The sequence below is a fragment of the Pseudophryne corroboree genome, chromosome 8 (genome assembly GCF_028390025.1).
Source record: "Pseudophryne corroboree isolate aPseCor3 chromosome 8, aPseCor3.hap2, whole genome shotgun sequence".
Lineage (NCBI taxonomy): Eukaryota > Metazoa > Chordata > Amphibia > Anura > Myobatrachidae > Pseudophryne > Pseudophryne corroboree.
Window position 1 is genome coordinate 113,851,046 of NC_086451.1, and position 26,525 is coordinate 113,877,570.

The window sequence follows — 26,525 nt, forward strand, 5'->3', positions numbered from 1 at the left end:
TTGAAAGCTTGTTTGAAATTTTGGACAGAGGTGGAGAGTCTGATAGGGAGAGAGTTCCAGTGCTGGGGAACAGCATGGGCAAAGTCTTTAGAGCGAGAGAGGGAGGGTATAATCAGCTGGGAGGAGAAGCAGTGTTCATTTTTGTGGAGTGAAGTGGGCTGGTAGGAGTGTGATAGGAGATGAGGTCAGAGATGTAACTGGGAGAGGATTGGGTGAGGGCTATATAAGTGAGTGTGAGAAGCCTCAATTGGTTACTGAAGGAGAAGGGGTATAGGGAATGTAGGAGAGAGGATGCAGACATAGGGGTAAATTTACTAAGATGGGAGTTCTATTTAAGATGGGATGTTGCCCATAGCAACCAATCAGATTCTACTTCTCATTTATCTAGCACCTTCTAGAAGATAATACCTGGAATCTGATTGGTTGCTATGGGCAACATCCCATCTTAAATAGAACTCCCATCTTAGTAAATTTAATCCATAGTGTGTTTCAATAGATGAACTGATCAGCAGCATTGCAGACAGACTGGAGTGGAGCGACGTGAAGGTCAGATAGGAGAAGGTCACAGTAGTGCAGTGTAGAGATGATCAGTGAGTAGGTGATGTACTGAAAGGTACTGAAAATGTGGTTTGAAGGAGAGGGAGGAGTCAAGAATAACGCCAAGACAACTGTTGAGGAAAAACAAATATTCCTACTTATATCATGAGAACGTGGAAGTAAGAAACAACAGGGTAGTACGTTCTATGGCATCAGAATAATTCTTACTGACAGAAAAAATATGAAGATGATCAAATCAGGATTCAGAACAGACAGAGGCAGATGTATTAAGCCTGGAGACGGCATAAGGAAGTGATAAACCAGTGATAAATGCAAGGTGAAAACGCACCAGCCCCTAACTGTTAATTTAGATATTGGAGCTGATTGGCTGGTGCTTATATCACCTTGCACTTCCTTATGCCTTCTCCAGGTTAATACATCTGCCCCACAAACAGCAAAGATTGAAAATCCCTTTATATGAAAGTGTTGCACTTCATTTAGTAGCCGATTGCAGATCTTTGTAGATCTTTCCTTTCCTCTCTTCTAACCAATCCCCCAATTGTTTATTTAAGACAAAAATTTTAAAAATATCTCGCCAAACAAGGAGTCTGGTAGGAGGCCACTTGGACTATAGTTATTGAAATGTTTCTTTTGTCATTTGTGTTGATAAAAGTACAGGCTGCTTGTCATTTTTAAAGTTGGAGGTAATGTTTTGGCATTATTGTTTTGAGTGCAAGATTGTAGGTCATGATATCAGAAAATCTTTGACATAATTAGAGAGAGACCACAATAAGCTGTGCTAGAGATGTGCGGTGGACGGGATCCGGTCGCTAGGTCGACAAGACTTAGGTCGACAATGGGCAGTACGGATGGTGTAATGGTTAGCATTACTGCCTCACAGCACTGAGGTCATGGGTTCGATTCCCACCATGGCCCTAACTGTGTGGAGTTTGTATATTCTCCCCGTACTTGCGTGGGTTTCCTCCGTGTACTTCGGTTTCCTCCCACAATCCAAAAATATACTGGTAGGTTAATTGGCTACCAACAAAATTAACCCTAGCATGAATATGTCTGTATGTACATGTGATAGGGAATATAGATTGTAAGCTCCACTTGGGCAGGGACTGATGTGAATGGGCAAATATTCTCTGTAAAGCGCTGCGGAATATGTGTGCGCTGTAAAAGCAACTGGTAATAATAATAATAATAATAGGTCGACAGTAAGTAGGACGACAGGGTTTCTAGGTCAACAGGGACTCTAGGTTGACATGACAAAAGGACGACATGAGTTTTTCACTTTTTATTTAATTTTTTTTTACTTTTTCATACTTTACAATCCACATGGACTACAATTGGGAACGGTAACCTGTGCCGGGTGCAGCGGTAGCGGAGCGAGGCACCTTGCCCGAAGCATGGCGAGCAAAGAGAGCCATGCGATGGGACACTGTGCACTAACTGGTGTTCCCGGTCACCCTACGAAGAAAACGGCACCAACATTTTCTTGAAAGCTCATGTCGACCTTTTTTCATGTCGACCCAGTACATGTCGGCCTAGAGTCCCTGTCGACCAATAGTGGTCAACTTAGACACTGTCGACCTAAGTCTAGTCTATCTAACATACCACACCAGCGGTGGACACTTTTCCGGTTTTGTGTTTTGGTTTTGGCAAACCCACCCTTTCAGGTTTTGGATTTGGATGATTTTTGAAAAAAACAAAAACAGCTAAAATCACAGAATTTGGGGGTAATTTTGATCCTACGGTATTATTAACTTCAATAACATTCATTTCCAGTCTATTCTGAACACCTCATAATAGTTTTTAGGCCAAAAGGTTGCACAGAGGTCGCTGGATGACTAAGCTAAGCCACACAAGTGGGCGGAACTAACACCTGGCCCATCTAGGAGTGGCACTGTAGTGGTAGACAGGATGGCAGTTTTAAAAACTAGGCCCCAAATAGCATATAATGCAAAGAGAAAAAAAAGAGGTGCAATGAGGTAGCTGGATAACGAAGCTAAGCGACACAAGTGGGCGGTACAAACACCTGACCCATCTAGGAGTGGCACTGCAGTGGCAGATAGCATGGCAGTTTTAAAAACTAGGCCCCAAAGAACATATAATGCAAAGAAAAAAAAGAAAAGAAAAAAAAAAGAGGTGCAAGATGGAATTGTCTTGGGCCCTCCCACCTACCCATATATGTTGTTCAAACAGGACATGCACAGTTTAAACAAAACATCACTTCAGCGACAGGTGGTCCCCCTGGAAAAAGCTTGCCAAGTTTTCCCAATCATATACCCCTTTCATATCGCCAAAATAACCCAGCTTTTTACCGGGTTGCTGCCGAGTCAACCCGGGTCGAGGTGCGGTGTGAAAGCACCAGTCTGAATACCCCGGGACGTCCAACCAGGTATTTCTTCCCGGGTTTAAAGAAGGGTTAAACACGTGTCGGACCCTGATTATTGTGCACTAAAATGGTACAGTCCCGGGATATTCTGCCCACCCATGAAGAAATAGCGCTGATTTGTTGCTTCCAGTCAGCTCAGGTTTGTTTACAGTACTGCACTGCGAGCACACGTGTCTTAAAGCAATCTGCACAATTCTGTACTCCTGTGGACCAGTTCTGCACTCCTTTGGACCTAGCCATGGCAAACTGGGGTGATGATTAAGTCAAGGAGTTGCTGTGGATCAGCGATGAGGAGGAAATAAGTCTGCAGATAATGGGTACAGTTAGGAATGCGATAACATATCGCAGCATCACTAAAATGCTTGCGGCATCACGCTTTATAAAGGTCCCAACAGCAGGTGGTCAATAAATTGAAGGCACTCAAGAAACAATTTCACAAGGTTAACGACCACAATAGGAATCGCAGTGGTGCTGCCTGCATGGATTGGCAGTATTTTGAGTTGTGTGCCCATGCATTTGGCTATACCGCATTAAGCTACCCTGTGTGACATTGTCATCCAGTCTGGCTGCCGTTGAAACTAGCCATGCCTGTGCTACAGAACCCCTCCCTCCTGTAGTGACCCCAGAGGCACGGTCATCTGCATTGCTTGTGGATGAGGCAACACCCATGGCGGAAGATCCACTGCTGATGGAAGAAGCCGGTGTGTTGCCTACAACACAGGTGGCTGATGAGATACAACTTGGACCTAGTGTGGCCAACCGCAACATCAACAACCCCAATGCAGCCTTTACGAGGACCATGTAAATTAACGATTATATATTTTCAACAAAATCTGGACATACACTTGTTTTATTATTTGGCTACTTGTCACCACGATTCAGATGTATATGCCAGAGAAAACGTGTAGTAAGTGGCCAAATAATAAAATATTCAAAAGTAATTGGAGATGAATTACAACTAAAATAATATAAAAAATGATAAATGTTGCAGTGTGTAGGTGGGAGGAGACCACAGACACGCTTGCTAGCCTCACTGCAATTCACATTTGTTAAGAAATTTTTGATCTCTTGCACCCACAGTATATACTGTAACGCCACAGGAAAAGGCCTAACAAGACAGAACAGGCAGCCAAAGCTATGATGACTGTTCTGCTGGATAAGCTTGAGCAAATGGACACAGCCATGGCAACCAGGGAAGATGCTCGCATGGACCTTTACTGGCAGCGGAACAAACCATGCAGAACAATTTTATGGATCACATTCGTGAGCTACAGAAGGAGAACCAGGAGTTTCTCACATCTCTATTTGGTAGCCAAAGTCAACGCTTAGGGCGCCCACATAATATGCCTCCCCAATACAGTCACTCATATTCCCATTTTAATCCTGCACCGTACCCAGCACCATATTAGTATAGTCATCCCCAACCACCCCCTACACAGAGGCCAATAGATACTAATGCACCGGTGTACCAAGCACCGTATGAGTATAGTCATCCCCAACCACCCACCAAATAGAGGCCGGTGGACCCTAATGCTCTGGTGTATGAAGACTTACCTTAATCTCCTTGGCTTTTAATTCATTACCAGAGTATTTGCTGACCTGTGGTTGCTGTTGTTAATCTATTTTAGAAAAACGTTAAAACATTTATAATATGCTATATATTAACATAGTATTGTTATTTGGTATGTACAGTTCTGGTTTTGTATAAAGTAAAAAGGTGTCACACCTGTTTTGTAAACTTACTGAAATGTAATTTTTCAAACAACGATCAGCTGAACATGGACACAGAAGTTGAATGGCCAAAAACTGGGAACCAATCAAGTCCTTTTAAAATGACATCACACTGGTTTTAACATGGGTGATCCGGGTTAAGCAAAAAGGCACCAACACTGCAATAACCCAGGTATAACCCAGGTCAGTATTGCGATGTGAACGTCTCTTACCCGGAGCCGTGTTCAAATCCCGCATCTGACCCAGGTTTGCGATGTGAAAGGGGTAATAGCTAGCTACAAACATACCACCTCTATATTTGATGACTTTTCACATTATGAGAAGAGGCAAGAGGAAGAGGACAGTGTGAAGGTGATTAAAAATTAGAGAGGCACATGCAATCAGGAACAACACACAGGCTTTCACCTCCACTCCTATTATTGGTGTGGAACAGAAAGGACTTTATCCAAGCAAATATATAATAATTAATTTCCACATTACTGGACAAACTGAAAAACTAGGGGCCAAAGCCTCCAAAATTGTACCCCCGTCTCCATTTTCAGGGATTAAGATAATCTTGGATTTAATGGTGAGATGCAAACAAATTGGTGTATACCATAAGTATCAAGATTGGATATTGTCCCCTCCACAGAGTCTGGAGACTTATTTTGTGAAAATCTCGTGGGTTTCTTTTTTTTCCAATTTTTTTATTGCATTTTTATTTACATATTTTGTGGCAGATGCCTTATTTATTTTTTCACAGCTTCCTGTTACACGCATGTGAGCACAGGTTACTATTTCCAATCGTAGTCCGCATGGATTGTTAAGTATGAAAAAGGGAAAAAAGGGAAAAAAAAATTAAAAATTCATGTTGACCTTTTGACCTGTCGATCTAGAAACCCTGATGACCTAGTGACTGTCGACCAATAGTGGTCGACCTAGACACTGTCGATCTTCAGACCGGATCTCGTGAGCATACCTGTGTGTCCCAGTTACACGCATGTGAGCATACCTGTGTGTCTTGTTTATTTTATTCAGATTTTATTTTTAAATAAGGCAAACCCCTTAGATATTTTAGAAGCCCCTCCTGAGCCCCGACAGCAGCCCCAGATGGGGCAAGATGAGTTCGGGTTGGTTCGGTAAAGTACTAAGCACGACTGTGCAGTAATTATTTTTGTTATTGAGCGCCTGCCCTAGTGGAGCTTACCACTAGTGGAGCTTACCACTAGTCGAAAGTCATTTCATACTATTCCCATAGATTGTAAGCTTGCGAGCAGGGTCTTCCTACCTCTATATCTGTCTGTTTTTACCCAGTTTTGTTCTATTACTGTTGTTCTAATTGTAAAGTGCAACGACATATGCTGCGCTATATAAGAAACTGTTAATAAATAAATAATAAGTAGGACTATGGGAGGAAGCAATGCTAACCTCCGTGCCCACAGCATGCCTCAGCCTGGCAAGCCAGACATCATCCTGACTGTAAGCCACCATAAGACGCCATACTGGGCCTTATTCAGTAACTGTTTGTGCCTCACAGGAGCTCCTGGCCCATCTAGTGCTGCAGTGCAATGGAAAGCTGATGCAATGCAAGATCACTGAAAATCTGTTCTTCTAACACTGCAAGGTATTGCAATAACCCTACGCAGCCCTTAGGAAAATAAGATCCCTGTACAACAAATGCGCATCTTCTAAATAAATAATCCCAAAATGTGGAACATCAATAATAAATCAAAATTAAGGTTGTCTAATTAGACCCATTCATTTGAATGAGTCCCTTCATATATGTCAGTGATAACAACAGCACCCCTGAATTTTTACAGCATACAGGGACAGTGCACATGTATTTTCACTGCACCATAAAATTATTACAGCATACAAGACAGGGCCAGTGTACATTGATGTTCACTGCACCCTTGAATTTTTACAACATACAGGGCCAGTATAATGTTCTTTTAACAGCAGGACCCCTATATTTTTACAGCATACAGGAGCAGTGTGTTTTTAATTCTAGGCAACTGCACCCCTGAATTTTGACAGAATATAGGGCCAGCAGCACCCCTATATTTTACAGCATACAGGAGGACAGTGCCCCTGCCCCCTATACAACACAGTGACAGCCATGACAGCAACACCCATGTACAGCTGCAGCACCCGTAACAGCACATGAAACACCAGTGACAACCAGGACAGCACCCCTAACACAGCACAGGTACACCGCAGTGACAGGAGCAGCACCCCTAGAGAGCACACACTAACCCCACCCGACACCACTACCCACAGAGAGACAGATGTCTGGGAACCGAACCCGCTCATCTCTAAGCTGTGCCTAGCTGGGGTACATGGGTCCACCATCATGTACATTTGTAATTTGCCTCAACTGTGATGTGCTTGGACAAAAAAAAAAGCCAACAATACCACCACACATTCTGCTATTAAAAGATAGGAACAATAAATACATGCTAGGCTAGCGTATATAGAAGGGTGCGTCTTTGTAAGCTAGGTAACGGGATTTATGTACAGAAGACATATTTAAAGGAAATAAAGGAGTTTGATGTTTATGAACATTTTCCTAAATTTGGTGCTAAATCCCATAGCCTGTGAGCACTAGTTATTCAACCGATTTCACCAAGTAAGTCTGCAGACATTTACTTCATATATGTCAACATATGTTAACTGTGAAGAAGTGGCCTGGGTCAGACCCACACAATCAAAAGGTAAAATTCTGAGGGAAATATCCTAATAACTTCTTAAGATTCTAAAGCTGTCATTCTCTGAAAATAAAATCTACTCCCCTCACTGACCTCTTTTTAACAGCAATATATGAATAGCTGCCAATTGTTTCCAGTATTACATAGTGTTTACCCTAACTGAATGGGATTAAAAATTCAGCCCTTATAGGAAGATGACCTTTATTAGGGTACCAAGCTTTTGCGGTCGAGATATCAAGGGTAAAGTGCTGCTGTGAAACTCCAGGGTTTCTTTCTGTGGGATTCATTTTATAGTTTAATTACACTGGCAGACATAAATCAATTATTTCTCCTGTTTTAGGCAACAATGCAGCTCATTCTTATGTGGTGGGTTTCTGGCTCTGTGGTACCAAGAAGCCTTGTTCTTCTGAGTTTTATGACTGTGCAGTAAACACCATTGCTTACAGAAGCTGCCCAAGCATTTTGAGAGGAGGTTATGCTTTCTTGAACTTCTATCAACCTTTGACCGCCCTTGTCCCTCTTCACTGACTTGCTGGGTGTTGTGGAGAGGGCAACATCTCTTGCTAGAAATGAACTTCGCCTGAACCTGCGACATAGCATTGGACTCCTGAGGAGACGGCTGTAGAGGTCCTCAACTTTCCCCTGTCATAGGGTTATCATTAAGCATGCGATGTACTTTGCGTCTATATTCGTTTTCAAACTGTATCGCTGTCCTATTTCCTCAGACCATTCCTCTAACCAAACTAAAATGCAGTCAAATGCATTCAACAATAATATGGCAAAGGAACAAAATAAGCAGAGCCAAAAAACAAAAACAAAACAAAAAACAACTGTATTCAAAATACAAAACAAAAACATCCTTGTACAGTATATACAATGGTAGGGATCCTAAATACTTACTTCCTGTGCTTGTAGGTACCCCCGGAGTGGCTTAAGGCTGCTGAACGTAAACAAAACTTTACCCAACACAACCCACAGTACAGCGCTGCAGAGCATTTGCTTTCCTCATGATTCTACAACAACAACACACAATGGCAAAATCTAGTGTTGGGTAGAATTTACTAGGTTAAGATTAAAAATAAGAATTTACTTACCGATAATTCTATTTCTCATAGTCCGTAGTGGATGCTGGGGACTCCGAAAGGACCATGGGGAATAGCGGCTCCGCAGGAGACTGGGCACAAAGTAAAAGCTTTAGGACTAGCTGGTGTGCACTGGCTCCTCCCCCTATGACCCTCCTCCAAGCCTCAGTTAGGATACTGTGCCCGGACGAGCGTACACAATAAGGAAGGATTTTGAATCCCGGGTAAGACTCATACCAGCCACACCAATCACACCGTACAACTTGTGATCTGAACCCAGTTAACAGCATGATAACAGAAGGAGCCTCTGAAAAGATGGCTCACAACAACAATAGCCCGATTTTTGTAACAATAACTATGAACAAGTAATGCAGACAATCCGCACTTGGGATGGGCGCCCAGCATCCACTACGGACTATGAGAAATAGAATTATCGGTAAGTAAATTCTTATTTTCTCTAACGTCCTAGTGGATGCTGGGGACTCCGAAAGGACCATGGGGATTATACCAAAGCTCCCAAACGGGCGGGAGAGTGCGGATGGCTCTGCAGCACCGAATGAGAGAACTCCAGGTCCTCCTCAGCCAGGGTATCAAATTTGTAGAATTTAGCAAACGTGTTTGCCCCTGACCAAGTAGCTGCTCGGCAAAGTTGTAAAGCCGAGACCCCTCGGGCAGCCGCCCAAGATGAGCCCACTTTCCGTGTGGAATGGGCTTTCACAGATTTTGGCTGTGGCAGGCCTGCCACAGAATGTGCAAGCTGAATTGTACTACAAATCCAACGAGCAATCGTCTGCTTAGAAGCAGGAGCACCCAGCTTGTTGGGTGCATACAGGATAAACAGCGAATCAGATTTCCTGACTCCAGCCGTCCTGGAAACATATATTTTTAGGGCCCTGACTACGTCCAGCAACTTGGAATCCTCCAAGTCCCTAGTAGCCGCAGGCACCACAATAGGCTGGTTTAAGTGAAAAGCTGAAACCACCTTAGGGAGAAATTGAGGACGAGTCCTCAATTCTGCCCTGTCCATATGAAAAATTAGGTAAGGGCTTTTATAGGATAAAGCCGCCAATTCTGAGACACGCCTGGCTGAAGCCAGGGCTAACAGCATTACCACTTTCCATGTGAGATATTTTAAGTCCACAGTGGTGAGTGGTTCAAACCAATGTGATTTTAGGAATCCCAAAACTACATTGAGATCCCAAGGTGCCACTGGAGGCACAAAAGGAGGCTGTATATGCAGTACTCCCTTGACAAACGTCTGAACTTCAGGAACAGAAGCCAGTTCTTTTTGGAAGAATATTGACAGGGCCGAAATTTGAACCTTAATGGACCCTAATTTGAGGCCCATAGACAGTCCTGTTTGCAGGAAATGCAGGAAACGACCCAGTTGAAATTCCTCTGTAGGGGCCTTCCTGGCCTCGCACCACGCAACATATTTACGCCAAATACGGTGATAATGTTGTACGGTTACATCCTTCCTGGCTTTGATCAGGGTAGGGATGACTTCATCCGGAATGCCTTTTTCCTTCAGGATCCGGCGTTCAACCGCCATGCCGTCAAACGCAGCCGCGGTAAGTCTTGGAACAGACATGGTCCCTGCTGGAGCAGGTCCTTTCTTAGAGGTAGAGGCCACGGGTCTTCCGTGAGCATCTCTTGAATTTCCGGGTACCAAGTCCTTCTTGGCCAATCCGGAGCCACGAGTATAGTCTTTACTCCTCTCCTTCTTATGATTCTCAGTACTTTTGGTATGAGAGGAAGAGGAGGGAACACATACACTGACTGGTACACCCACGGTGTTACCAGAGCGTCCACAGCTATTGCCTGAGGGTCCCTTGACCTGGCGCAATATCTGTCCAGTTTTTTGTTGAGGCGGGACGCCATCATGTCCACCTTTGGTTTTTCCCAACGGTTCACAATCATGTGGAAGACTTCTGGGTGAAGTCCCCACTCCCCCGGGTGAAGATCGTGTCTGCTGAGGAAGTCTGCTTCCCAGTTGTCCACTCCCGGAATGAACACTGCTGACAGTGCTATCACATGATTCTCCGCCCAGCGAAGAATCCTTGCCACTTCCATCATTGCCCTCCTGCTTCTTGTGCCGCCCTGTCTGTTTACGTGGGCGACTGCCGTGATGTTGTCCGACTGGATCAACACCGGCTGACCCTGAAGCAGAGGTCTTGCCTGACTTAGGGCATTGAAAATGGCCCTTAGTTCCAGGATATTTATGTGAAGTGACGTTTCCATGCTTGACCACAAGCCCTGGAAATTTCTTCCCTGTGTGACTGCTCCCCAGCCTCTCAGGCTGGCATCCGTGGTCACCAGGACCCAATCCTGAATGCCGAATCTGCGGCCCTCTAGGAGATGAGCACTCTGTAACCACCACAGGAGAGACACCCTTGTCCTTGGAGACAGGGTTATCCGCTGATGCATTTGAAGATGCGATCCGGACCATTTGTCCAGCAGATCCCACTGAAAAGTTCTTGCGTGGAATCTGCCGAATGGAATCGCTTCGTAAGAAGCCACCATCTTTCCCAGGACCCTTGTGCATTGATGTACTGACACTTGGCCTGGTCTTAGGAGGTTCCTGACTAGGTCGGATAACTCCTTGGCTTTCTCCTCCGGGAGAAACAACTTTTTCTGTACTGTGTCCAGAATCATCCCTAGGAACAGCAGACGTGTCGTCGGAATCAGCTGCGATTTTGGAATATTTAGAATCCATCCGTGCTGTCGTAGTACTACTTGAGATAGTGCTACTCCGACTTCTAACTGTTCTCTGGACCTTGCCCTTATCAGGAGATCGTCCAAGTAAGGGATAATTAAGACGCCTTTTCTTCGAAGAAGAATCATCATTTCGGCCATTACCTTGGTAAAGACCCGGGGTGCCGTGGACAATCCAAACGGCAGCGTCTGAAACTGATAGTGACAGTTCTGTACCACAAACCTGAGGTACCCTTGGTGAGAAGGGCAAATTGGGACATGGAGGTAAGCATCCTTGATGTCCAGAGACACCATATAGTCCCCTTCTTCCAGGTTCGCTATCACTGCTCTGAGTGACTCCATCTTGAACTTGAACCTTTTTATGTAAGTGTTCAAGGATTTCAGATTTAAAATGGGTCTCACCGAGCCGTCCGGCTTCGGTACCACAAACAGCGTGGAATAATACCCCTTTCCCTGTTGTAGGAGGGGTACCTTGATTATCACCTGCTGGGAATACAGCTTGTGAATGGCTTCCAATACCGCCTCCCTGTCGGGGGGAGACGTTGGTAAAGCAGACTTCAGGAACCGGCGAGGGGGAGACGTCTCGAATTCCAATTTGTACCCCTGAGATACTACCTGCAGGATCCAGGGGTCCACTTGCGAGTGAGCCCACTGCGCGCTGAAATTCTTGAGACGGGCCCCCACCGCTCCTGAGTCCGCTTGTAAGGCCCCAGCGTCATGCTGAGGACTTGGCAGAAGCGGGGGAGGGCTTCTGTTCGTGGGAAGAGGCTGTTTGCTGCAGTCTTTTTCCCCTTCCTCTGCCCCGGGGCAGATATGAGTGGCCTTTTGCCCGCTTGCCCTTATGGGGACGAAAGGACTGAGCCTGAAAAGACGGTATCTTTTTCTGCTGCGAGGTGACTTGGGGCAAAAAGGTGGATTTTCCAGCCGTTGCCGTGGCCACCAGGTCCGATAGACCGACCCCAAATAACTCCTCCCCTTTATACGGCAATACTTCCATATGCCGTTTGGAATCCGCATCCCCTGACCACTGTCGCGTCCATAATCCTCTTCTGGCAGAAATGGACATCGCACTTACTCTTGATGCCAGAGTGCAAATATCCCTCTGTGCATCTCGAATATATAGAAATGCATCCTTTAAATGCTCTATAGTCAATAATATATTGTCCCTGTCCAGGGTATCAATATTTTCAGTCAGGGAATCCGACCAAGCCACCCCAGCACTGCACATCCAGGCTGAGGCGATTGCTGGTCGCAGTATAATACCAGTATGTGTGTATATACTTTTAAGGATATTTTCCAGCTTCCTATCAGCTGGTTCCTTGAGGGCGGCCGTATCAGGAGACGGTAACGCCACTTGTTTTGATAAGCGTGTGAGCGCCTTATCTACGCTAGGGGGTGTTTCCCAACGCGCCCTAACCTCTGGCGGGAAAGGGTATAATGCCAATAATTTTTTAGAAATTAGCAGTTTTTTATCGGGGGAAACCCACGCTTCATCACACACCTCATTTAATTCATCTGATTCAGGAAAAACTACGGGTAGTTTTTTCACACCCCACATAATACCCTTTTTTGTGGTACTTGTAGTATCAGAAATGTTCAAAACCTCCTTCATTGCCGTGATCATGTAACGTGTGGCCCTACTGGAAAATACGTTTGTTTCCTCACCGTCGACACTGGAGTCAGTGTCCGTGTCAGTGTCTGTATCGACCTGAGGTAACGGGCGTTTTATAGCCCCTGACGGTGTTTGAGACGCCTGTACAGGTATTAACTGATTTGCCGGCTGTCTCATGTCGTCAACAGTCTTTTGTAAAGTGCCGACACTATCACGTAATTCTTTCCATAAGACCATCCAGTCAGGTGTCGACTCCCTAGGGGGTGACATCACTAACACAGGCAATTGCTCCGCCTCCACACCATTTTCCTCCTCATACATGTCAACACAGCGTACCGACACACAGCACACACACAGGGAATGCTCTGACAGAGGACAGGACCCCACTAGCCCTTTGGGGAGACAGAGGGAGAGTTTGCCAGCACACACCAGAGCGCTATATATATACAGGGATAACCTTATATAAGTGTTTTTCCCTAATATAGCTGCTGTATATATTAATATGCCAATTTAGTGCCCCCCCTCTCTTGTTTTACCCTGTTTCTGTAGTGCAGGACTGCAGGGGAGAGTCAGGGAGCCTTCCTCCAACGGAGCTGTGAGGAAAAAATGGCGCTCGTGTGCTGAGGAGATAGGCTCCGCCCCTTTTTCGGCTGCCTTTCTCCCGCTTTTTTGTGGAAAACTGGCAGGGGTTAAATACATCCATATAGCCCAGGAGCTATATGTGATGTATTTTTAGCCATTTAAGGTATTTTCATTGCGTCCCAGGGCGCCCCCCCCCAGCGCCCTGCACCCTCAGTGACCGGAGTGTGAAGTGTGCTGAGAGCAATGGCGCACAGCTGCGGTGCTGTGCGCTACCTTATTGAAGACAGGACGTCTTCTGCCGCCGATTTTCCGGACCTCTTCACTCTTCTGGCTCTGTAAGGGGGCCGGCGGCGCGGCTCCGGGACCCATCCTGTGATCGTCCCTCTGGAGCTAATGTCCAGTAGCCTAAGAAGCCCAATCCACTCTGCACACAGGTGAGTTCGCTTCTTCTCCCCTTAGTCCCTCGATGCAGTGAGCCTGTTGCCAGCAGGTCTCACTGAAAATAAAAAAACCTATTTAAACTTTTACTCTAAGCAGCTCAGGAGAGCCACCTAGATTGCACCCTTCTCGTTCGGGCACAAAATCTTAACTGAGGCTTGGAGGAGGGTCATAGGGGGAGGAGCCAGTGCACACCAGCTAGTCCTAAAGCTTTTACTTTGTGCCCAGTCTCCTGCGGAGCCGCTATTCCCCATGGTCCTTTCGGAGTCCCCAGCATCCACTAGGACGTTAGAGAAACTGTTTTTTATTCACTTGTGGTTGGGATTACTTGATCTGCTGGCCCTCTGAAGCCCTTACCATACGTTCCTATAGTATACTACTTCTAATCACTTTACAAGGAAATGTAAATGACGCTGGTAGTAGGTGAGAACCCGAACTGCAGCTTTGCCTGTATTAATGGGAGTAGTATATGAGGTGTGGCTATTAAATAACAAGACTGTTGCTATCATTTACGATTAATTATATTACATACATTTTAACTCCATGCCCCTTCTATATACTCCCCTTCTGCATCCACACATGGCTGCATTCTTTTTTTCCATTGGTCTAACCCGTGCCGTAGCTCTGTAGATGTCTCAACAGCTCCATTGTTTTCTTCTTTACCTCAGTAACTGATGCAAACTGGTTTCCTTGAGTACAGGTTTGACTTTAGGGAAAAGAAAGAAGTCACACGGTGCTAGGTCAAGCAAGTATGGAGGATGCTCTAGCACTCCAATCTGTTTCTCAGCCAAAAAGCTGCTTCATTGAGTGAGCTGTGTGGGCTGGTGCGATGGAGGATGAAACCATTTTTCCATAACTTTGGCTTCTTCCTTCAGATTCATTCCCGCAAATAATCTAGAAAATTTTTGTAGTAATGCTGATTCACTGTTCCGCATTCTGGTACTAAGTCTGCCAAAAAAAACACCCTTGATAGATATCAAATAAAATAATTAACATGGCTTTGAATTTCTTCATTCTTGGTAATAATAGGATTTTAATACCTACCGGTAAATCCTTTTATCCTAGTTCGTAGAGGATGCTGGGGACTCCAAAAGGACCATGGGGTATAGACGGGATCCGCAGGAGACATGGGCACACTAAAAAGACTTTGACTGGGTGTGAACTGGCTCCTCCCTCTATGCCCCTCCCCCAGACCTCATTATAGGAACTGTGCCCAGGAGAGACTGACATTTCGAGGAAAGGAATTTTGTTAAACTAAGGGCAAGAAACATACCAGCCCACACCATAAACACACCGTACAACTGGGTCAGCAGGAAACCAGATAACAGTATGAACAAACAACAGCAACAAGCTGAATAAAACCGATACACAAACCTCGTGTAACCGAACATAAGCAGTATCAATACAACTGCAAGGAACTGTCCGCACTGGGATGGGCGCCCAGCATCCTCTACGGACTAGGAGAAAAGGATTTACCGGTAGGTATTAAAATCCTATTTTCTCTTACGTCCTAGAGGATGCTGGGGACTCCAAAAGGACCATGGGGTCTATACCAAAGCTCCAGACCAGGCGGGAGAGTGCGGAAGACTCTGCAGCACCGATTGAGCAAACATAAGGTCCTCCGCAGCCAGGGTATCAAACTTGTAGAACTTAGCAAAAGTGTTTGAACCCGACCATGTATCTGCTCGGCAAAGTTGAAGTGCCGAGACCCCTCGGGCAGCTGCCCAAGATGAGCCCACCTTCCTGGTAGAATGGGCCTTTACCGACTTCGGCAACGGCAACCCAGCCGAAGAATGAGCGTGCTGAATCGTATTACAAATCCAGCGTGCAATAGTCTGCTTAGAAGCAGGATTTCCAATCTTGTTTGAAGCATACAGAACAAACAGAGCCTCCGTTTTCCTAACAAGAGCCGTTCTGCCGACATAAATTTTCAAAGCCCTTACAACATCAAGAGATTTTGGCACTGCCACAGCATCCGTAGCCACAGGTACCACAATAGGCTGATTTATGTGAAACGAAGAAACCACCTTCGGCAGAAATTGTTGACGAGTCCTCAATTCCGCTCTATCCACATGAAAAATTAAATATGGGCTCTTGTGAGACAAAGCCGCCAACTCTGACACTCGTCTGGCAGATGCCAAAGCCAAAAGCATGACCACTTTCCAAGTGAGAAACTTTAACTCAACCTTACGCAAAGGTTCAAACCAGTGAGACATAAGAAACTGCAACACCACTTCAAGATCCCACGGCGCCACGGGTGGTACAAATGGAGGATGGATATGCAGCACTCCCTTCACGAAAGTCTGAACCTCCGGAAGGACAGCCAATTCCTTTTGAAAGAAAATAGATAAAGCCGAAATCTGTACTTTGATGGAACCCAATTTCAGGCCTGCATCCACGCATGCCTGCAAAAAATGGAGGAAACGACCCAAGTGAAACTCCTCCGGAGGAGCTGCTTTGGTTTCACACCACGACACATACTTTCTCCAAATACGGTGATAATGTTTCGCCGTGACCTCCTTCCTAGCCTTAAGGAGAGTGGGGATGACCTCCCCGGGAATACCCTTCCGAGCTAAGATTTGGCGTTCAACTTCCATGCCGCCAAACGCTGCCGCGGTAAGTCCAGAAACACGCAGGGCCCCTGCAGTAACAGGTCCTCTCTTAGAGGAAGCGGCCAGGGATCTTCCACTAGCAATTCCTGAAGATCCGGATACCAGGCCCTCCGTGGCCAATCTGGAGCGACGAGTATTGGCTGAACCCTTGTTCGTCTTATGATCCTCAACACCTTTGGAATGAGAGGAAGCGGAGGGAAAACATACACCGACTGAAACACCCACGGAGTTACCAGGGCGTCCACCGCACAGGCTTGGGGGTCCCTTGACCTGGAACAATACTTCGGAAGTTTCTTGTTGAGGCGAGACGCCATCATGTCTATCAGAGGAATTCCCCAACGCCTTGTCACCTCTGCAAATACCTCTTGATGAAGAGCCCACTCTCCTGGATGGAGATCGTGTCTGCTGAGGAAGTCCGCTTCCCAGTTGTCCACACCCGGGAGGAAGACTGCTGACAGAGCGCTCACGTGCTGCTCCGCCCAGCGGAGAATTCTTGTGGCTTCCGTCATTGCTGCCCTGCTCCTTGTTCCGCCTTGGCGGTTTACGTATGCCACCACTGTTATGTTGTCCGACTGGATCAGGACAGGGAGACCCTGAAGAAGGCTCTTTGCCTGCAGGAGGCCGTTGTAAATGGCTCTTAACTCGAGAACATTAATGTAGAGAGAAGATTCCTGGTTGACCATTTTCCCTGGAAACTTCTTCCCTGCATGACTGCGCCCCAGCCTCGGAGACTTGCATCTGTGGTCAGCAGGACCCAGTCCTGGATTCTGAAACGGCATCCATCTAGAAGGTGAGAGCCTTGCAGCCACCACAGGAGAGAGATCCTGGCCCTGAAAGATAGACTTATTTTCCGGTGCATGTGTAGGTGAGACCCGGACCATTTGTCCAGCAGATCCCACTGAAACACCCTGGCATGAAACCTGCCACACGGAATGGCTTCGTAAGCCACCACCATCTTCCTTAGCACTCGAGTGCATTGATGAATCGACACTCTGTCGGTCTCAAAAGCTCCTTGACCATGGTCTGTATTTCCAGAGCTTTGTCCTCCGGAAGAAACACTCTCTGAAGCTCCGTGTCTAGGATCATGCCCAGGAAGGGCAGCCGAGTTGTCGGAATCAACTGAGACTTTGGCAAATTTAAAATCCAACCGTGATGTTGCAGAACCGTCCAGGAGAGTTCCACATTCTCCAGCAATTGTTCCTTTGACCTCGCCTTTATCAGGAGATCGTCCAAGTACGGGATAATTGTGACCCCTCGTTTGCGAAGGAGTACCATCATTTCTGCCATAACCTTGGTGAAAACCCTCGGGCCGTGGAAAGTCCAAACGGCAACGTCTGAAATTGGTAATGACAATCCTGCACCGCAAATCTCAGGAAGGCCTGATGCGGAGGATATATCGGGACGTGTAAGTAGGCATCCTTTATGTCGACTGACGCCATAAAATCCCCCCCTTCTAGGCTGGAGATCACAGCTTGAAGAGATTCCATCTTAAACTTTAAAGTTTTCAAGTATGTATTGAGGGATTTTAGGTTCAGAATCGGTCTGACCGAACCGACCGGCTTCAGTACGACAAAGAGGCTCGAATAGAACCCTTCCCCCCGTTGGGACGGGGGAACGGGGACAATGACCCTCTGTTGACACAACTTTTTTATCGCAGCATTTACCACTTCTCTTTCTGGAAGAGAAACTGGCAAGGCCGATTTGAAAAAACGGCGCGGGGGGGGGGGGGGCATGTCAGTTTGGACACTGTGTCTAAGACCCAAGGATCCAGGGCCAGACCTGACTGAAGATTCGGAGATGGCCCCCCACCGGCACGGACTCCCGCAGGGGAGCCCCAGTGTCATGCGGTGGACTTGGTAGAGGCGGGGGAGGACTTTTGGTCCTGGGTGCCTGACACTGCAGGCGACTTCTTTCCCCTTCCTCTACCCTTTGAAGCGAGGAAGGACGAGCCCTTACCTCTTTTGTATCTATTAGGCCGAAAGGACTGCATCTGCTGATGGGGCACCTTTTTCTGTTGAGTGGGAACATAAGAAAGAAAAGGTGACTTACCCGCAGTAGCGGTAGACACCAGGTCAGCAAGGGCGTCACCAAACAAGACACTACCTTTGAAGGGGAGAGCTTCCATATTTTTCTTGGAGTCGGCATCAGCATTCCATTGATGGATCCACAGCGCCCTCCTGGCCGAGACCGCCATGGCTTTGGCTATTGATCCCAAGAGGCCAACATCCCTTGCCGCATCCTTTAGGTAATCTGCAGCGTCCTTGATATAACCAAGAGTCAAAAGAATGTTATCCTTATCAAGGGTATCCATATCAGAAGCTAAATTATCAGCCCATTTAGCAATAGCACTACTCACCCATACCGACGCCACAGCAGGTCTGAGCAATGCACCAGTATTAACGAAAATGGCCTTCAAAGACGTCTCCAGCTTGTGATCCGCCGGATCCTTGAGAGCAGCCGTGTCAGGAGACGGAAGCGCCACCTTCTTGGACAAACGGGATAGAGCCTTGTCGATATTTGGAGACGACTCTCATTTTCCCCCGTCATCAGAGGGGAAAGGATATGCCATAAAAATTCTCTTGGGAATCTGCCACCTCTTGTCCGGTGACTCCCAAGCTTTTTCACAAAGAGCATTCATTTCATGAGAGGGGGGAAACTTCACCTCAGTTTTTTTCCCTTTAAATAGGCAAATCCTTGTGTCCTGAACAGCAGGATCGTCAGAGATATGTAAAACATCTTTAATAGCAACAATCATGTACTAAATACTCTTAACTACCCTTGGGTGTAAAATAAGATTTTACTTACCGATAAATCTATTTCTCGTAGTCCGTAGTGGATGCTGGGGACTCCGTCAGGACCATGGGGATTAGCGGCTCCGCAGGAGACAGGGCACAAAACTAAAGCTTTAGGATCAGGTGGTGTGTACTGGCTCCTCCCCCTATGACCCTCCTCCAAGCCTCAGTTAGGATACTGTGCCCGGACGAGCGTACACAATAAGGAAGGATATTGAATCCCGGGTAAGACTCATACCAGCCACACCAATCACACCGTATAACTTGTGATCTGAACCCAGTTAACAGTATGACAAACGTAGGAGCCTCTGAACAGACGGCTCACAACAATAACAACCCGATTTTTTTGTAACAACAACTATGTACAAGTATTGCAGACAATCCGCACTTGGGATGGGCGCCCAGCATCCACTACGGACTACGAGAAATAGATTTATCGGTAAGTAAAATCTTATTTTCTCTGACGTCCTAAGTGGATGCTGGGGACTCCGTCAGGACCATGGGGATTATACCAAAGCTCCCAAACGGGCGGGAGAGTGCGGATGACTCTGCAGCACCGAGTGAGAGAACTCCAGGTCCTCCTCAGCCAGGGTATCAAATTTGTAGAATTTTACAAACGTATTTGCTCCTGACCAAGTAGCAGCTCGGCAAAGTTGTAAAGCCGAGACCCCTCGGGCAGTCGCCCAAGATGAGCCCACCTTCCTTGTGGAATGGGCATTTATATATATATTGGCTGTGGCAGTCCTGCCACAGAATGTGCAAGCTGAATTGTACTACACATTCAACTAGCAATCGTCTGCTTAGAAGCAAGAGCACCCAGTTTTTTTTTTTGGGTGCATACAGGATAACAGTAAGTCAGTTTTCCTGACTCCAGCCGTCCTGGAAATCTATATTTTCAGGGCCCTGACAACATCTAGCAACTTGGAGTCCTCCAAGTCTCTAATAGCCGCAGGTACCACAATAAGCTGGTTCAGATGAAACGCTGACACCAACTTAGGGAGAAACTGGGGAGGAGTCCGCAGCTCTGCCCTGTCCGAATGGACAATCAGATATGGGCTTTTGTGAGACAAAGCCGCCAATTCTGACACTCGCCTGGCCGAGGCCAGGGCCAACATCATGGTCACTTTCCATGTGAGATATTTCAAATCCACAGATTTGAGCGGTTTAAACCAACGTGATTTGAGGAATCCCAGGACTACGTTGAGATCCCACAGTGCCACTGGAGGCACAAAAGGGGGTTGTATATGCAGTACTCCCTTGTCAAATTTCTGGACTTCAGGAACTGAAGCCAATTCTTTCTGGAAGAAAATCGACAGGGCCGAAATTTGAACCTTAATGGACCCCAATTTGAGGCCCATAGACATTCCTGTTTGCAGGAAATGCAGGAATCGACCGAGTTGAAATTTCTTCGTGGGGCCTTCCTGGCCTCACACCACGCAACATATTTTCGCCACATGTGGTGATAATGTTGTGCGGTCACCTCCTTCCTGGCTTTGACCAGGGTAGGAATGACCTCTTCCGGAATGCCTTTTTCCCTTAGGATCCGGCGTTCAACCGCCATGCCGTCAAACGCAGCCGCGGTAAGTCTTGGAACAGACATGGTACTTGCTGAAACAAGTCCCTTCTTATCGGCAGAGGCCCCGAGTCCTCTGTGAGCATCTCTTGAAGTTCCGGGTACCAAGTCCTTCTTGGCCCATCCGGAGCCACGAGTATAGTTCTTACTCCTCTACGTCTTATAATTCTCAGTACCTTTGGTATGAGAAGCAGAGGAGGGAACACATACACCGACTGGTACACCCCTGGTGTTACCAGAACGTCCCCAGCTATTGCCTGAGGGTCTCTTGACCTGGCGCAATACCTGTCCAGTTTTTTGTTCAGGCGGGACGTCATCATGTCCACCTTTGGTCTTTCCCAACGGTGCACAATCATGTGGAAAAAACTTCTCGATGAAGTCCCCACTCTCCCGGGTGGAGGTCGTGCTGAGGAAGTCTGCTTCCCAGTTGTCCACTCCCGGAAAGAAAACTGCTGACAGTGCTATCACATGATTTTCCGCCCAGCGAAGAATCCTTGCAGTTTCTGCCATTGTCCTCCTGCTTCTTGTGCCGCCCTGTCTGTTTACCTGGGCGACTGCCGTGATGTTGTCCCACTGGATCAATACCGGCTGACCTTGAAGCAGAGGTCTTGCTAAGCTTAGAGCATTGTAAATTGCTCTTAGCTCCAGTATATTTATGCGGAGATAAGTCCCCAGACTTGATCACACTCCCTGGAAATTTTTTCCCTGTGTGACTGTTCCCCAGCCTTTCAAGCTGGAATCCATGGTCACCAGGACCCAGTCCTGAATGCATAACTGTGGCCCTTTAGTAGATGAGCACTCTGCAGCCACCACAGAAGAGACACCCTTGTCCTTGGAGACAGAGTTATCCGCTGATGCATCTGAAGATGCGATCCGGACCATTTGTCCAGCAGATTCCACTGAAAAGTTCTTGCGTGAAATCTGCCGAATGGAATCGCTTCGTAAGAAGCCACCAATTTTCCCAGGACCCTTGTGCAATGATGCACTGACACTTTTCCTGGTTTTTGGAGGTTCCTGACTAGCTCGGATAACTCCCTGGCTTTCTCCTCCGGGAGAAACACCTTTTTCTGGACTGTGTCCAGAATCATCCCTAGGGACAGCAGACGTGTCGTCGGAGACAGCTGCGATTTTGGAATATTTAGAATCCACCCGTGCTGTCGTAGAACTACTTGAGATAGTGCTACCCAGACCTCCAACTGTTCTCTGGACCTTGCCCTTATCAGGAGATCGTCCAAGTAAGGGATAATTAAGACGCCTTTTCTTTGAAGAAGAATCATCATTTCGGCCATTACCTTGGTAAAGACCCGGGGTGCCGTGGACAATCCAAACGGCAGCGTCTGAAACTGATAGTGACAGTTTTGTACCACGAACCTGAGGTACCCTTTGTGAGAAGGGCAAATTTGGACATGGAGGTAAGCATCCTTGATGTCCAGGGACACCATATAGTCCCCTTCTTCCTGGTTCGCTATCACTGCTCTGAGTGACTCCATTTAGAATAGGTCTCACCGAGCCGTCTGGCTTCAGTACCACAATATTGTGTGGAATAATACCCCTTTACTTGTTGTAGGAGGGGTACTTTGATTATCACCTGCTGGGAATACAGCTTGTGAGTTGTTTCCAATACTGCCTCCCTGTCAGAGGTAGACGTTGGTAAAGCAAACTTCAGGAACCTGCGAGGGGGAGACGTCTCGAATTTCCAATCTGTACCCCTGGGATACTACTTGTAGGATCCAGGGGTCCACTTGCGAGTGAGCCCACTGCGTGCTGAAACTCTTGAGACGACCCCCCACCGCACCTGTTTTTACGGCCCCAGCGTCATGCTGAGGACTTGGCAGAAGCGGTGGAAGGCTTCTGTTCCTGGGAATGGGCTGCCTGCTGCAGTCTTCTTCCCTTACCTCTATCCCTGGGCAGATATTATGGGGACGAAAGGACTGAGGCTGAAAAGACTATGTCTTTTTCTGCTGAGATGTGACTTGGGGTAAAAAAGGTGGATTTTCTAGCTGTTGCCGTGGCCACCAGGTCCGATGGACCGACCTCAAATAACCCCTCCCCTTTATACGGCAATACTTCCATGTGCCGTTTGGAATCTGCATCACCTGACCACTGTCGTGTCCATAAACATCGTCTGGCAGATATGGACATCGCACTTACTCTTGATGCCAGAGTTACGAATATATAGAAATGCATCTTTTAAATGCTCTATAGTCAATAAAATACTGTCCCTGTCAAGGGTATCAATATTTCCAGTCAGGGAATCCGACCAAGCCACCCCAGCGCTGCCCATCCAGGCTGAGGCGATCGCTGGTCGCAGTATAACACCAGTATGTGTGTATATACTTTTAGGATATTTTCCAACCTCCTATCAGTTGGCTCCTTGAGGGCGTCCGTATCTGGAGACGGTAACGCCACTTGTTTTTATAAGCGTGTGAGCGCCTTATCCACCCTAAGGTGTGTTTCCCAACGCGCCATAACTTCTGGCGGGAAAGGGTATACCGCCAATAATTTTCTATCGGGGGAAACCCACGCATCATCACACACTTCATTTAATTTTTCTGATTCAGGAAAAACCACATGTAGTTTTTTCACACTCCACATAATACCCTTTTTTGTGGTACTTGTAGTATCAGAAATATGTAACATCTCCTTCATTGCCCTTAACAAGTAACGTGTGGCCCTAAAGGAAAATACGTTTGTTTCTTCACCGTCGACACTGGAGTCAGTGTCCGTGTCTGTGTCTGTGTCGACCGACTGAGGTAAAAAGGACGTTTTAACGCCCCTGACGGTGTTTTAGACGCCTGGACAGGTACTAATTGGTTTGCCGGCCGTCTCATGTCGTCAACCGACCTTGCAGCGTGTTGACATTATCACGTAATTCCTTAAATAAGCCATCCATTCCGGTGTCGACTCCCTAGAGAGTGACATCACCATTACCGGCAATTGCTCCGCCTCCTCACCAACATCGTCCTCATACATGTCGACACACAAGTACCGACACACAGCACACACACAGGGAATGCTCTGATAGAGGACAGGACCCCACTAGCCCTTTGGGGAGACAGAGGGAGAGTTTGCCAGCACACACCAAAAACGCTATATTATACAGGGACAACCTTTATATAAGTGTTTTTCCCTTATAGCATTTTAATATATATATACATATCGCCAAATAAGTGCCCCCCCTCTCTGTTTTAACCCTGTTTCTGTAGTGCAGTGCAGGGGAGAGCCTGGGAGCCTTCCCACCAGCATTTCTGTGAGGGAAAATGGCGCTGTGTGCTGAGGAGAATAGGCCCCGCCCCCTTTTCGGCGGGCTTCTTCTCCCGTTTTTCTGAGACCTGGCAGGGGTTAAATACATCCATATAGCCTCCAGGGGCTATATGTGATGTATTTTTAGCCAGAATAAGGTATTATACATTGCTGCCCAGGGCGCCCCCAGCAACGCCCTGCACCCTCCGTGACCGTTGGTGTGAAGTGTGTGACAACAATGGCGCACAGCTGCAGTGCTGTGCGCTACCTTCATGAAGACTGAAAAGCCTTCTGCCGCCGGTTTCTGGACCTTCAATCTTCAGCATCTGCAAGGGGGGTCGGCGGCGCGGCTCCGGGACGAACCCCAGGGTGAGACCTGTGTTCCGACTCCCTCTGGAGCTAATGGTGTCCAGTAGCCTAAGAAGCCAATCCATCCTGCACGCAGGTGAGTTGAACTTCTCTCCCCTAAGTCCCTCGATGCAGTGAGCCTGTTGCCAGCAGGACTCACTGAAAATAAGAAACCTAAAAACTTTTTCTAAGCAGCTCCTTAAGAGAGCCACCTAGATTGCACCCTGCTCGGACGGGCACAAAAACCTAACTGGGGCTTGGAGGAGGGTCATAGGGGGAGGAGCCAGTACACACCACCTGATCCTAAAGCTTTAGTTTTGTGCCCTGTCTCCTGCGGAGCCGCTAATCCCCATGGTCCTGACGGAGTCCCCAGCATCCACTTAGGACGTCAGAGAAAGTAGCTTCATTAAAATCGACATCGGAATCAGAGTCCGTGTCGGTATCTGCATTTACCATCTGGGTAAATGAACGTTTTTGTGACCCTGAGGGGGTCTGTACCTGAGCCAAAGCATCCTCCATGGATTTTCTCCATGCTTGTGTCTGAGAATCAGATTTATCCAGCCTCTTAGACAATAAAGCCACATTAGCATTAAGTGTACTTAACATAGTAACCCAATCAGCAGCCGCCCCCAGTAACTTGGAGGCCCGGGCCAGCGTCTCTGCAGCGGCTGTGGAGAGAAGAAAATGGCGCTGGTGAGCTGTGCTGCTAAGCCCCGCCCCTTCCCGGCGCGCTTCAGTCCCACTAAAATTTCAAAACTTTATGCTGGCGTGGGTATTAAATATGGAGCCCGGGCACCGCATATGCCTTTTTGCCAGCTAATTTTGACCCGAGTAACCTGCTGCCGAGGGCGCCCCCCTCCCCCCACCGCCCTGCACCCTGCGAGTGCCGTTGGTGAAGTGTGTGGGAGCATGGAGCGCAGCGCTACCGCTGCACTGTACCGTTACTGAAGTCTTCTGCCGTCACTGAAGTCTTCTATTCTTCACATACTCACCCGGCTTCTTTCTTCTGGCTTCTGTGAGGGGGGTGACGGCGCGGCTCCGGGAACAAGCAGTTAGGCGAACCAAGTGATCGAACACTCTGGAGCTAATGGTGTCCAGTAGCCTAAGAAGCAGAGCCCTTAACTAAGAAGAAGTAGGTCTGACTTCTCTCCCCTCACTCCTACGATGCAGGGAGCCTGTAGCCAGCAGGTCTCCCTGAAAATAATAAAGCTAACAAAAGTATTTCTAGAGAAACTCAGTAGAGCTCCCCTAGTGTGTGTCCAGTCACTCCTGGGCACAGAGTCTAACTGAGGTCTGGGGAAGGGGCATAGAGGGAGGAGCCAGTTCACACTCAGTCAAAGTCTTTTTAGTGTGCCCATGTCTCCTGCGGATCCAGTCTATACCCCATGGTCCTTTTGGAGTCCCCAGCATCCTCTAGGACGTAAGAGAAATTGGTATTTTCCAGTGCATGGGCTAGCACAGTAGTTCCCAAAACTCTTTTGAGTCATGTCACCCTAAAGCATAAAAAAAGAATTCATGGCACCGCTAGGACAAAAGTTTCTTATTGAGAAATTCAGACAAAAAATATAGTATTTTTTATAATTAAGTAAATTGTTTTTATATGTCATCCTTAGGTTCAGTTATGTGGTGAGGGACAGGATTCACTTCTGAGTGTCCACATATTTTAGGAGCACTGATTCTGCCTATTACATTGAACATAGGGCCTAATTCAGGTTAGATCGCAGTGTGCGATCCAACCGTAATTTTTTAGAAAAAGATGCAGGCGCATGCGCTGTCAGAAGCCATCCCTAGTTTCTGCTATCAAGCAGAAATTGCGATGCGTTCGCAATTTCTGCTTGTTCAACGGGGGGAGGCGGCGGTCAGCATGCTGGGCCCCCAGCTAGCGCTCCAAAGGATAGCAAATTCTGCTAATTAGCTAAATTTGCAATCCTTACTGAATTAGGCCCATAATTTGAATTGGTCCTGCACAACCAAACAGAGGCACCCTTGCAACAACCTAAAGGCACCCAGTTTGAGAACTACTGGAGCAGCATTTTGTCTAAGGATCATACTGGAAAATCCAAGTTTCATCAAGTGTAATAACTTTATCTAAAAAGTGTAAATCCGCTTGAATTTGTTCCAAAATGTTTGTACAAACTTGCTTTCAATTTTCATTCTGCTCGGCAGTGAGAA

The 26,525-nt window shown here is 47.1% G+C and overlaps 1 protein-coding gene across 5 annotated transcripts in view; it reads right to left on the bottom strand.

The window, feature by feature from the left end:
- The window catches only part of NR6A1 (nuclear receptor subfamily 6 group A member 1), a 563,603-nt gene that overhangs the window by 414,495 nt on the left and 122,583 nt on the right, over positions 1 to 26,525 (bottom strand). For 2 of the 5 annotated variants that reach the window (XM_063935588.1, XM_063935586.1), the window contains exon 3: positions 4,493 to 4,557. The exons of the other annotated variants lie outside the window; for them this stretch is intronic. The gene's annotated coding sequence lies outside the window, so the exon portion shown is untranslated. The remainder of the gene's footprint in view (positions 1 to 4,492; positions 4,558 to 26,525) is intronic. 5 annotated transcript variants of the gene reach the window in all.